Below are 12,106 nucleotides of genomic sequence, written 5' to 3' on the forward strand. Positions count from 1 at the left end.
CATGAAGCATTATGACCATCCCTATGTCACTTTACTTGGTCTAAGAAAATACACTTTATGACGCTTTCTGTCATGAAGCATTATGACCATCCCTATGTCACTTTACTTGGTCTAAGAAAATACACTTTATGACGCTTTCTGTCATGAAGCATTATGACCATCCCTATGTCACTTTACTTGGTCTAAGAAAATACACTTTATGACGCTTTCTGTCATGAAGCATTATGACCATCCCTATGTCACTTTACTTGGTCTAAGAAAATACACTTTATGACGCTTTCTGTCATGAAGCATTATGACCATCCTCCTTTCCCCAGCTTTCTGTCGAATTATGACGCTTTCTAGAAGAATTATGAACATCATAATCATATAAGCCAGACAGATATATATATATATATATATATATATATTACGTATATATAACATATATATAACATAAACATACTGTTGACAAGTAGGCTATGGTGTAATGGAATGTTATTCCTTGTGTGGCTGTACCTGCTTTAAGTTAGTTTTACTGTGAACACTGAGGCTGTACCTGCTTTAAGTTACAGTTTTACTGTGAACACTGAGGCTCTACCTGCTTTAAGTTACAGTTTTACTGTGAAAACTGAGGCTCTACCTGCTTTAAGTTACAGTTTTACTGTGAACACTGAGGCTGTACCTGCTTTAAGTTACAGTTTTACTGTGAAAACTGAGGCTCTACCTGCTTTAAGTTACAGTTTTACTGTGAACACTGAGGCTGTACCTGCTTTAAGTTACAGTTTTACTGTGAACACTGAGGCTCTACCTGCTTTAAGTTACAGTTTTACTGTGAACACTGAGGCTGTACCCGCTTTAAGTTACAGTTTTACTGTGAACACTGAGGCTCTACCTGCTTTAAGTTACAGTTTTACTGTGAACACTGAGGCTCTACCTGCTTTAAGTTACAGTTTTACTGTGAACACTGAGGCTCTACCTGCTTTAAGTTACAGTTTTACTGTGAAAACTGAGGCTCTACCTGCTTTAAGTTACAGTTTTACTGTGAACACTGAGGCTGTACCCGCTTTAAGTTACAGTTTTACTGTGAACACTGAGGCTCTACCTGCTTTAAGTTACAGTTTTACTGTGAACACTGAGGCTCTACCTGCTTTAAGTTACAGTTTTACTGTGAACACTGAGGCTCTACCTGCTTTAAGTTACAGTTTTACTGTGAAAACTGAGGCTCTACCTGCTTTAAGTTCCAGTTTTACTGTGAACACTGAGGCTCTACCTGCTTTAAGTTACAGTTTTACTGTGAACACTGAGGCTCTACCTGCTTTAAGTTACAGTTTTACTGTGAACACTGAGGCTGTACCTGCTTTAAGTTAGTTTTACTGTGAACACTGAGGCTCTACCTGCTTTAAGTTACAGTTTTACTGTGAACACTGAGGCTCTACCTGCTTTAAGTTACAGTTTTACTGTGAACACTGAGGCTCTACCTGCTTTAAGTTACAGTTTTACTGTGAACACTGAGGCTGTACCTGCTTTAAGTTACAGTTTTACTGTGAACACTGAGGCTGTACCTGCTTTAAGTTACAGTTTTACTGTGAACACTGAGGCTCTACCTGCTTTAAGTTACAGTTTTACTGTGAACACTGAGGCTCTACCTGCTTTAAGTTACAGTTTTACTGTGAACACTGAGGCTGTACCTGCTTTAAGTTACAGTTTTACTGTGAACACTGAGGCTCTACCTGCTTTAAGTTACAGTTTTTAACAGTGGCCAACTAGGCTACTGCGGCTATTAGATCATAATGTAGGCCTACCAGAGAAACAAAACAACAGCATCAGACAACAAACAACATCAGACAACAAACAGCATCAGACAACATCAGACAACAAACAACATCAGACAACATCAGGCAACATCAGACAACATCAGGCAACATCAGACAACATCAGGCAACAAACAACATCAGACAACAAACAACATCAGACAACAAACAACATCAGACAACATCAGACAACAAACAACATCAGACAACATCAGACAACATCAGGCAACATCAGACAACAAACAACATCAGACAACAAACAACATCAGACAACAAACAACATCAGACAACATCAGACAACAAACAACATCAGACAACAAACAACATCAGACAACATCAGACAACAAACAACATCAGACAACAAACAACATCAGACAACAAACAACATCAGACAACATCAGACAACAAACAACATCAGGCAACATCAGACAACAAACAACATCAGACAACATCAGACAACAAACAACATCAGACAACAAACAACATCAGACAACAAACAACATCAGGCAACATCAGACAACAAACAACATCAGACAACATCAAACAACATCAGACAACAAACAACATCAGACAACATCAGACAACAAACAACATCAGACAACAAACAACATCAGACAACAAACAACATCAGACAACATCAGACAACAAACAACATCAGACAACAAACAACATCAGACAACAAACAACATCAGACAACAAACAACATCAGACAACAAACAACATCAGACAACAAACAACATCAGACAACAAACAACATCAGACAACATCAGACAACATCAGACAACATCAGGCAACATCAGACGACATCAGACAACATCAGACAACAAACAACATCAGACAACATCAGACAACATCAGACAACATCAGACAACAAACAGCATCAGACAACAAACAACATCAGACAACAAACAACATCAGACAACAAACAACATCAGACAACAAACAACAAACATCAGACAACATCAGACAACATCAGACAACAAACAACATCAGACAACATCAAACAACATCAGACAACATCAGACAACAAACAGCATCAGACAACATCAGACAACAAACAACATCAGACAACAAACAACATCAGACAACATCAGACAACATCAGACAACATCAGACAACATCAGACAACATCAGACAACAAACAACATCAGACAACATCAGACAACAAACAGATCAGACAACAAACAACATCAGACAACATCAGACAACAAACAACATCAGACAACATCAACAACATCAGACATCAGACAACATCAGACAACAAACAACATCAGACATCAGACAACATCAGACAACAAACAACATCAGACAACAAACAACATCAGACAACAAACAACATCAGACAACAAACAACATCAGACAACAAACAACATCAGACAACATCAGACAACATCAGACAACATCAGACAACAAACAACATCAGACAACATCAGACAACAAACAACATCAGACAACAAACAACATCAGACAACAAACAACATCAGACAACATCAGACAACAAACAACATCAGACAACAAACAACATCAGACAACAAACAACATCAGACAACATCAGACAACAAACAACATCAGACAACATCAGACAACAAACAACATCAGACAACAAACAACATCAGACAACATCAGACAACAAACAACATCAGACAACAAACAACATCAGACAACATCAGACAACAAACAACATCAGACAACAAACAACATCAGACAACAAACAACATCAGACAACATCAGACAACAAACAACATCAGACAACAAACAACATCAGACAACAAACAACATCAGACAACAAACAACATCAGACAACAAACAACATCAGACATCAAACAACATCAGACAACATCAGACAACATCAGACAACAAACAACATCAGACAACAAACAACATCAGACAACAAACAACATCAGACAACATCAGACAACATCAGACAACATCAGACAACAAACAACATCAGACAACAAACAACATCAGACAACAAACAACATCAGACAACATCAGACAACAAACAACATCAGACAACATCAGACAACATCAGACAACATCAGACAACAAACAACATCAGACAACATCAGACAACATCAGACAACATCAGACAACAAACAACATCAGACAACATCAGACAACATCAGACAACAAACAACATCAGACAACAAACAACATCAGACAACATCAGACAACAAACAACATCAGACAACAAACAACATCAGACAACAAACAACATCAGACAACAAACAACATCAGACAACAAACAACATCAGACAACATCAGACAACAAACAACATCAGACAACAAACAACATCAGACAACATCAGACAACAAACAACATCAGACAACATCAGACAACAAACAACATCAGACAACATCAGACAACAAACAACATCAGACAACATCAACAACATCAGACAACATCAGACAACAAACAACATCAGACAACAAACAGCATCAGACAACATCAGACAACAAACAACATCAGACAACATCAGGCAACATCAGACAACATCAGGCAACATCAGACAACATCAGGCAACAAACAACATCAGACAACAAACAACATCAGACAACAAACAACATCAGACAACATCAGACAACAAACAACATCAGACAACATCAGACAACAAACAACATCAGACAACATCAGACAACAAACAACATCAGACAACAAACAACATCAGGCAACATCAGACAACAAACAACATCAGACAACATCAGACAACAAACAACATCAGACAACAAACAACATCAGGCAACATCAGACAACAAACAACATCAGACAACAAACAACATCAGACAACAAACAAATCAGGCAACATCAGACAACAAACAACATCAGGCAACATCAGACAACAAACAACATCAGACAACATCAGACAACAAACAACATCAGACAACAAACAACATCAGACAACAAACAACATCAGACAACATCAGACAACAAACAACATCAGACAACATCAAACAACATCAGACAACAAACAACATCAGACAACATCAGACAACAAACAACATCAGACAACAAACAACATCAGACAACATCAGACAACATCAGACAACAAACAACATCAGACAACAAACAACATCAGACAACAAACAACATCAGACAACAAACAACATCAGACAACATCAGACAACATCAGACAACAAACAACATCAGACAACAAACAACATCAGACAACATCAGACAACATCAGACAACATCAGACAACATCAGACAACATCAGACAACATCAGACAACAAACAACATCAGACAACATCAGACAACATCAGACAACATCAGACAACAGACAGCATCAGACAACAAACAACATCAGACAACAAACAACATCAGACAACAAACAACATCAGACAACAAACAACATCAGACAACATCAGGCAACATCAGACAACATCAGACAACATCAGACAACAAACAACATCAGACAACATCAGACAACATCAGACAACATCAGACAACAAACAGCATCAGACAACATCAGACAACAAACAACATCAGACAACAAACAACATCAGACAACATCAGACAACATCAGACAACATCAGACAACATCAGACAACAAACAACATCAGACAACATCAGACAACAAACAACATCAGACAACATCAGACAACATCAGACAACATCAGACATCAGACAACATCAGACAACAAACAACATCAGACAACAAACAACATCAGACAACAAACAACATCAGACAACAAACAACATCAGACAACAAACAACATCAGACAACAAACAACATCAGACAACAAACAACATCAGACAACATCAGACAACATCAGACAACATCAGACAACAAACAACATCAGACAACATCAGACAACAAACAACATCAGACAACAAACAACATCAGACAACAAACAACATCAGACAACATCAGACAACAAACAACATCAGACAACAAACAACATCAGACAACAAACAACATCAGACAACATCAGACAACAAACAACATCAGACAACATCAGACAACAAACAACATCAGACAACAAACAACATCAGACAACATCAGACAACAAACAACATCAGACAACAAACAACATCAGACAACATCAGACAACAAACAACATCAGACAACAAACAACATCAGACAACAAACAACATCAGACAACATCAGACAACATCAGACAACAAACAACATCAGACAACAAACAACATCAGACAACAAACAACATCAGACAACAAACAACATCAGACATCAAACAACATCAGGCAACATCAGACGACATCAGACAACATCAGACAACATCAGACAACAAACAGCATCAGACAAACAACATCAGACAACATCAGACAACATCAGACAACATCAGACAACAAACAACATCAGACAACATCAGACAACAAACAACATCAGACAACATCAGACAACAAACAACATCAGACAACATCAGACAACATCAGACAACATCAGACAACAAACAACATCAGACAACATCAGACAACATCAGACAACATCAGACAACAAACAACATCAGACAACATCAGACAACATCAGACAACATCAACAACATCAGACAACAAACAACATCAGACAACATCAGACAACAAACAACATCAAACAACATCAGACAACAAACAACATCAGACAACAAACAACATCAGACAACAAATCAACAACAAACAACATCAGACAACATCAGACAACATCAGACAACATCAGACAACATCAGACAACAAACAACATCAGACAACATCAGACAACAAACAACATCAGACAACACCAGACAACAAACAACATCAGACAACATCAGACAACATCAGACAACATCAGACAACAAACAACATCAGACAACATCAGACAACATCAGACAACATCAGACAACAAACAACATCAGACAACATCAGACAACAAACAACATCAGACAACAAACAACATCAGACAACAAACAACATCAGACAACAAACAACATCAGACAACAAACAACATCAGACATCAAACAACATCAGACAACATCAGACAACAAACAACATCAGACAACATCAGACAACATCAGACAACATCAGACAACATCAGACAACAAACAACATCAGACAACATCAGACAACATCAGACAACATCAGACAACATCAGACAACATCAGACAACACCAGACAACATCAGACAACAAACAACATCAGACAACATCAGACAACATCAGACAACATCAGACAACATCAGACAACATCAGACAACATCAGACAACATCAGGCAACAAACAACATCAGACAACATCAGACAACATCAGACAACATCAAACAACATCAGACAACAAACAACATCAGACAACAAACAACATCAACATCAGACAACATCAGACAACATCAGACAACATCAGACAACAAACAACATCAGACAACAAACAACATCAGACAACAAACAACATCAGACAACAAACAACATCAGACAACAAACAACATCAGACAACAAACAACATCAGACAACAAACAACATCAGACAACATCAGACAACATCAGCTAGGTCTGTTTGTTAGTTGTCCGATGTTGTCCAGACCGTCATGTTAGATCATTGTCATTTTACCAATGGAGGGGTCCAATTGAATTGAAGGCAGTCAATTCATGAAGCAAACTGAATTTCCAATGTAATAATCGAAGAAAATGTATAATAAACTTCAAAGTATAAGCTATTTAATTCAAAATGGACCCTTTTGTTATAACTTAAATATATTTACACCAATATAATACAGTATATCGTGAAAGGTATGACTACTGTTCAGATGATAACAGTCCAAAACTGTATCCTCGGTGAAGTTGGAGCGTAACCCCCCTATCCCCTAACCTTTCCAGAGAACTAAACACCTACAACAGATGAAATGGTTAAATAGATGAAAATGGGCCTGTATAGTAGAACAAGTCTAACGCCAGCTCCCATCGTATGTTGCTCGTCTCTCTCACCATCACAAAAAAAAAAATCACACACCATTGCAGCTAATTCCTCATTACAAACGCCTGCACAGAAAAAAAGATGAAAAAAGAGAAGGAATCGAGGAGAAACGTGATTTGAGAACAATGGCTTAAGCTGTTAAGAGGTGGGACACAGGGGTCTGGGGGGGGCTGCAGGGTAGAACCCGTATTCCTTGTTTGCCACGTAACGAACACACACACACACACGCACACACACACACACACACACACACACACACACACACACACACACACACACACACACACACACACACACACACACACACACACACACACACACACACACACACAGAGGCAACCTGAGCTGACACCAATTAGGTTCCTCTGCACAGGCTGCTCATCTCGACCGATAGAGTTCCAACCCCCCCCTCCGCCCACCTCCCTCTGTGTGACTCACACCAATTATGGTGGATTGACTGGATTGTGACCTGAAAATCAGATGTATTTTTGATGTGGGATGATAGGCTGTGTGTGATAGGCTGTCTGTGATAGGCTGTCTGTGATAGGCTGTGGGTTGATAGGCTGTATGTGATAGGCTGTGTGTGATAGGCTGTGGGTTGATAGGCTGTCTGTGATAGGCTGTGTGTGATAGGCTGTGGGTTGATAGGCTGTCTGTGATAGGCTGTGTGTGATAGGCTGTGTGTGATAGGCTGTCTGTGATAGGCTGTGTGTGATAGGCTGTGTGTGATAGGCTGTGTGTGATAGGCTGTGTGTGATAGGCTGTGTGTGATAGGCTGTCTGTGATAGGCTGTGTGTGATAGGCTGTGTATGATAGGCTGTGTGTGATAGGCTGTGTGTGATAGGCTGTGTGTGATAGGCTGTGGGTTGATAGGCTGTGTGTGATAGGCTGTGTGTGATAGGCTGTGGGTTGATAGGCTGTGTGTGATAGGCTGTCTGTGATAGGCTGTGTGTGATAGGCTGTGTGTGATAGGCTGTCTGTGATAGGCTGTGTATGATAGGCTGTGTGTGATAGGCTGTGTGTGATAGGCTGTCTGTGATAGGCTGTGTGTGATAGGCTGTCTGTGATAGGCTGTGTGTGATAGGCTGTGTGTGATAGGCTGTGTATGATAGGCTGTGTGTGATAGGCTGTGTGTGATAGGCTGTCTGTGATAGGCTGTGTGTGATAGGCTGTGTATGATAGGCTGTGTATGATAGGCTGTGTGTGATAGGCTGTGTATGATAGGCTGTGTGTGATAGGCTGTGTGTGATAGGCTGTGTGTGATAGGCTGTGGGTTGATAGGCTGTGTGTGATAGGCTGTCTGTGATAGGCTGTGTGTGATAGGCTGTGTGTGATAGGCTGTGTGTGATAGGCTGTGTATGATAGGCTGTGTATGATAGGCTGTGTGTGATAGGCTGTGTGTGATAGGCTGTCTGTGATAGGCTGTGTGTGATAGGCTGTGTATGATAGGCTGTGTGTGATAGGCTGTGTGTGATAGGCTGTGTATGATAGGCTGTGGGTTGATAGGCTGTGTATGATAGGCTGTGTGTGATAGGCTGTGTATGATAGGCTGTGGGTTGATAGGCTGTGTGTGATAGGCTGTGTGTGATAGGCTGTCTGTGATAGGCTGTCTGTGATAGGCTGTGTGTGATAGGCTGTGTATGATAGGCTGTGTATGATAGGCTGTGGGTTGATAGGCTGTGGGTTGATAGGCTGTGTATGATAGGCTGTCTGTGATAGGCTGTGTATGATAGGCTGTGTATGATAGGCTGTGGGTTGATAGGCTGTGTATGATAGGCTGTCTGTGATAGGCTGTGTATGATAGGCTGTGTGTGATAGGCTGTGGGTTGATAGGCTGTGTATGATAGGCTGTCTGTGATAGGCTGTGTATGATAGGCTGTGTATGATAGGCTGTGGGTTGATAGGCTGTGTGTGATAGGCTGTCTGTGATAGGCTGTGTATGATAGGCTGTGTATGATAGGCTGTGTATGATAGGCTGTGTGTGATAGGCTGTGTATGATAGGCTGTGGGTTGATAGGCTGTGTATGATAGGCTGTCTGTGATAGGCTGTGTATGATAGGCTGTGGGTTGATAGGCTGTGTGTGATAGGCTGTCTGTGATAGGCTGTTGGTTGATAGGCTGTGTGTGATAGGCTGTCTGTGATAGGCTGTGTGTGATAGGCTGTCTGTGATAGGCTGTGTATGATAGGCTGTGGGTTGATGGGCTGTGTGTGATAGGCTGTGTGTGATAGGCTGTGTGTGATAGGCTGTCTGTGATAGGCTGTTGGTTAAATTCAAAGGCTGTGTGTGATAGGCTGTCTGTTGATAGGCTGTGTGTGATAGGCTGTCTGTGATAGGCTGTGTATGATAGGCTGTAAAGGGTTGATAGGCTGTGTTGTGATAGGCTGTAGTTGATAGGCTGTGGGTTGATAGGCTGTGGGTTGATAGGCTGTGGGTTGATAGGCTGTGGGTTGATAGGCTGTAGGGTTGATAGGCTGTGCGTTGATAGGCTGTGGGTTGATAGGCTGTAGGGTTGATAGGCTGTGCGTCCTGATAGGCTGTGTGTGATAGGCTGTGTATGATAGGCTGTGTATGATAGGCTGTGTATGATAGGCTGTGTGTGATAGGCTGTCTGTGATAGGCTGTGTATGATAGGCTGTGTATGATAGGCTGTGTGTGATAGGCTGTCTGTGATAGGCTGTGTATGATAGGCTGTGTATGATAGGCTGTGGGTTGATAGGCTGTGTATGATAGGCTGTGTATGATAGGCTGTGTGTGATAGGCTGTGGGTTGATAGGCTGTGTATGATAGGCTGTGTATGATAGGCTGTGGGTTGATAGGCTGTGGGGAGTATTTCAATCATGCTGCTCCTCTGACTCTCATCGGTCTCTCTCACTCCCTCTCTCTCTCCCTCTCACCCCTCTATCCATCTCTCTCCCTTTATTTCCTCTCTCCTCCTCTCCAATCTCTCTCCTCATAGAATCTGTCACTCCTCTCTCGAGTCTCCAGACTCTTCTTCTATAGAATGTCTCCATCTCTCAAGTTCCCTCTTTAGAATCTCTCTCCTGTCTCTCTCCCTCCCTCAACCCTTTTCATAGAATGTTGTCGCCCTCTCTCCTCATTCTCTCGCTCTCTCTCTCTCTCCCTCTCTCTTCTTCTCGCTGTCTCCATCTCTCTTTCCCTCTTTCCCCTCTCTCTCCTGTCTCTCTCCCCTCCCTCTTTCACCGATCTCTCTCCCTCCTTCTCTCTCTCCGCTCTCTTCCCTCTCTCACCTTTCTCTCTCTCTGTTTCTCTCTCTCTCTTACTCTCTCTGTCTCCATCTCTCTCTATATATATATCTATATATCTCTCTCAGTTCAATTCGATTAAATTCAAAGTTCTTTATTGGCATGGGAAACATATGTTAACACTGCCAAAGCAGGTGAAATAGATAATAAACAAAAGTGAAATAAACAATAAAAAATAAATACAAATAAAAAAGCATCTCCCCAGCCTGTCCTCTCAGTCTTTAACGCTCTCTCCTGACCCAGCATCTCTCCAGCCTGTCCTCTCAGTCTTTAACCCTCTCTCCTGACCCAGCATCTCCCCAACCTGTCCTCTCAGTCTTTAACCCTCTCTCCTGACCCAGCATCTCCCCAGCCTGTCCTCTCAGTCTTTAACCCTCTCTCCTGACCCAGCATCTCCCCAGCCTGTCCTCTCAGTCTTTAACCCTCTCTCCTGACCCAGCATCTCCCCAACCTGTCCCTCTCAGTCTTTAACCCTCTCTCCTGACCCAGCATCTCCCCAGCCTGTCCTCTCAGTCTTTAACCCCCTCTCCTGACCCAGCATCTCCCCAGCCTCCTCCAGCCTGTCCTCTCAGTCTTTAACCCTCTCTCCTGACCCAGCATCTCCCCAGCCTGTCCTCTCAGTCTTTAACCCTCTCTCCTGACCCAGCATCTCCCCAACCTGTCCTCTCAGTCTTTAACCCTCTCTCCTGACCCAGCATCTCCCCAGCCTGTCCTCTCAGTCTTTAACCCCCTCTCCTGACCCAGTATCTCCCCAGCCTGTCCTCTCAGTCTTTAACCCTCTCTCCTGACCCAGCATCTCCCCAACCTGTCCTCTCAGTCTTTAACCCTCTCTCCTAACCCAGCATCTCCCCAGCCTGTCCTCTCAGTCTTTAACCCCTCTCCTGACCCAGCATCTCCCCAACCTGTCCTCTCAGTCTTTAACCCTCTCTCCTGACCCAGCATCTCCCCAACCTGTCCTCTCAGTCTTTAACCCTCTCTCCTAACCCAGCATCTCCCCAGCCTGTCCTCTCAGTCTTTAACCCCTCTCCTGACCCAGCATCTCCCCAGCCTGTCCTCTCAGTCTTTAACCCTCTCTCCTGACCCAGCATCTCCCCAACCTGTCCTCTCAGTCTTTAACCCTCTCTCCTGACCCAGCATCTCCCCAGCCTGTCCTCTCAGTCTTTAACCCCCT

The 12,106-nt window shown here is 42.1% G+C and overlaps 1 protein-coding gene and 1 long non-coding RNA gene across 6 annotated transcripts in view; both read right to left on the reverse strand.

Moving 5' to 3' along the window:
- Positions 1–12,106, reverse strand: part of LOC127910876 (receptor-type tyrosine-protein phosphatase mu-like) — a 688,506-nt gene that overhangs the window by 258,139 nt on the left and 418,261 nt on the right. The gene's annotated exons all lie outside the window — the stretch shown is intronic.
- Positions 503–1,726, reverse strand: LOC127910877 (uncharacterized). Of its 5 annotated transcripts, none has more exons than XR_008076505.1 (4): positions 1,419–1,726; positions 707–748; positions 623–664; positions 503–580 (listed from the first exon to the last, which is right to left on the reverse strand). It is a non-coding gene; the product is annotated as an uncharacterized LOC127910877 (long non-coding RNA). The 5 variants fall into 5 exon arrangements; XR_008076504.1 differs by lacking the exon at positions 707–748 and adding an exon at positions 1,253–1,336; XR_008076502.1 differs by lacking the exon at positions 707–748 and adding an exon at positions 1,253–1,336 and having other exon boundaries at positions 1,377–1,726.

The sequence above is a fragment of the Oncorhynchus keta genome, chromosome 23 (assembly GCF_023373465.1).
Source record: "Oncorhynchus keta strain PuntledgeMale-10-30-2019 chromosome 23, Oket_V2, whole genome shotgun sequence".
Lineage (NCBI taxonomy): Eukaryota > Metazoa > Chordata > Actinopteri > Salmoniformes > Salmonidae > Oncorhynchus > Oncorhynchus keta.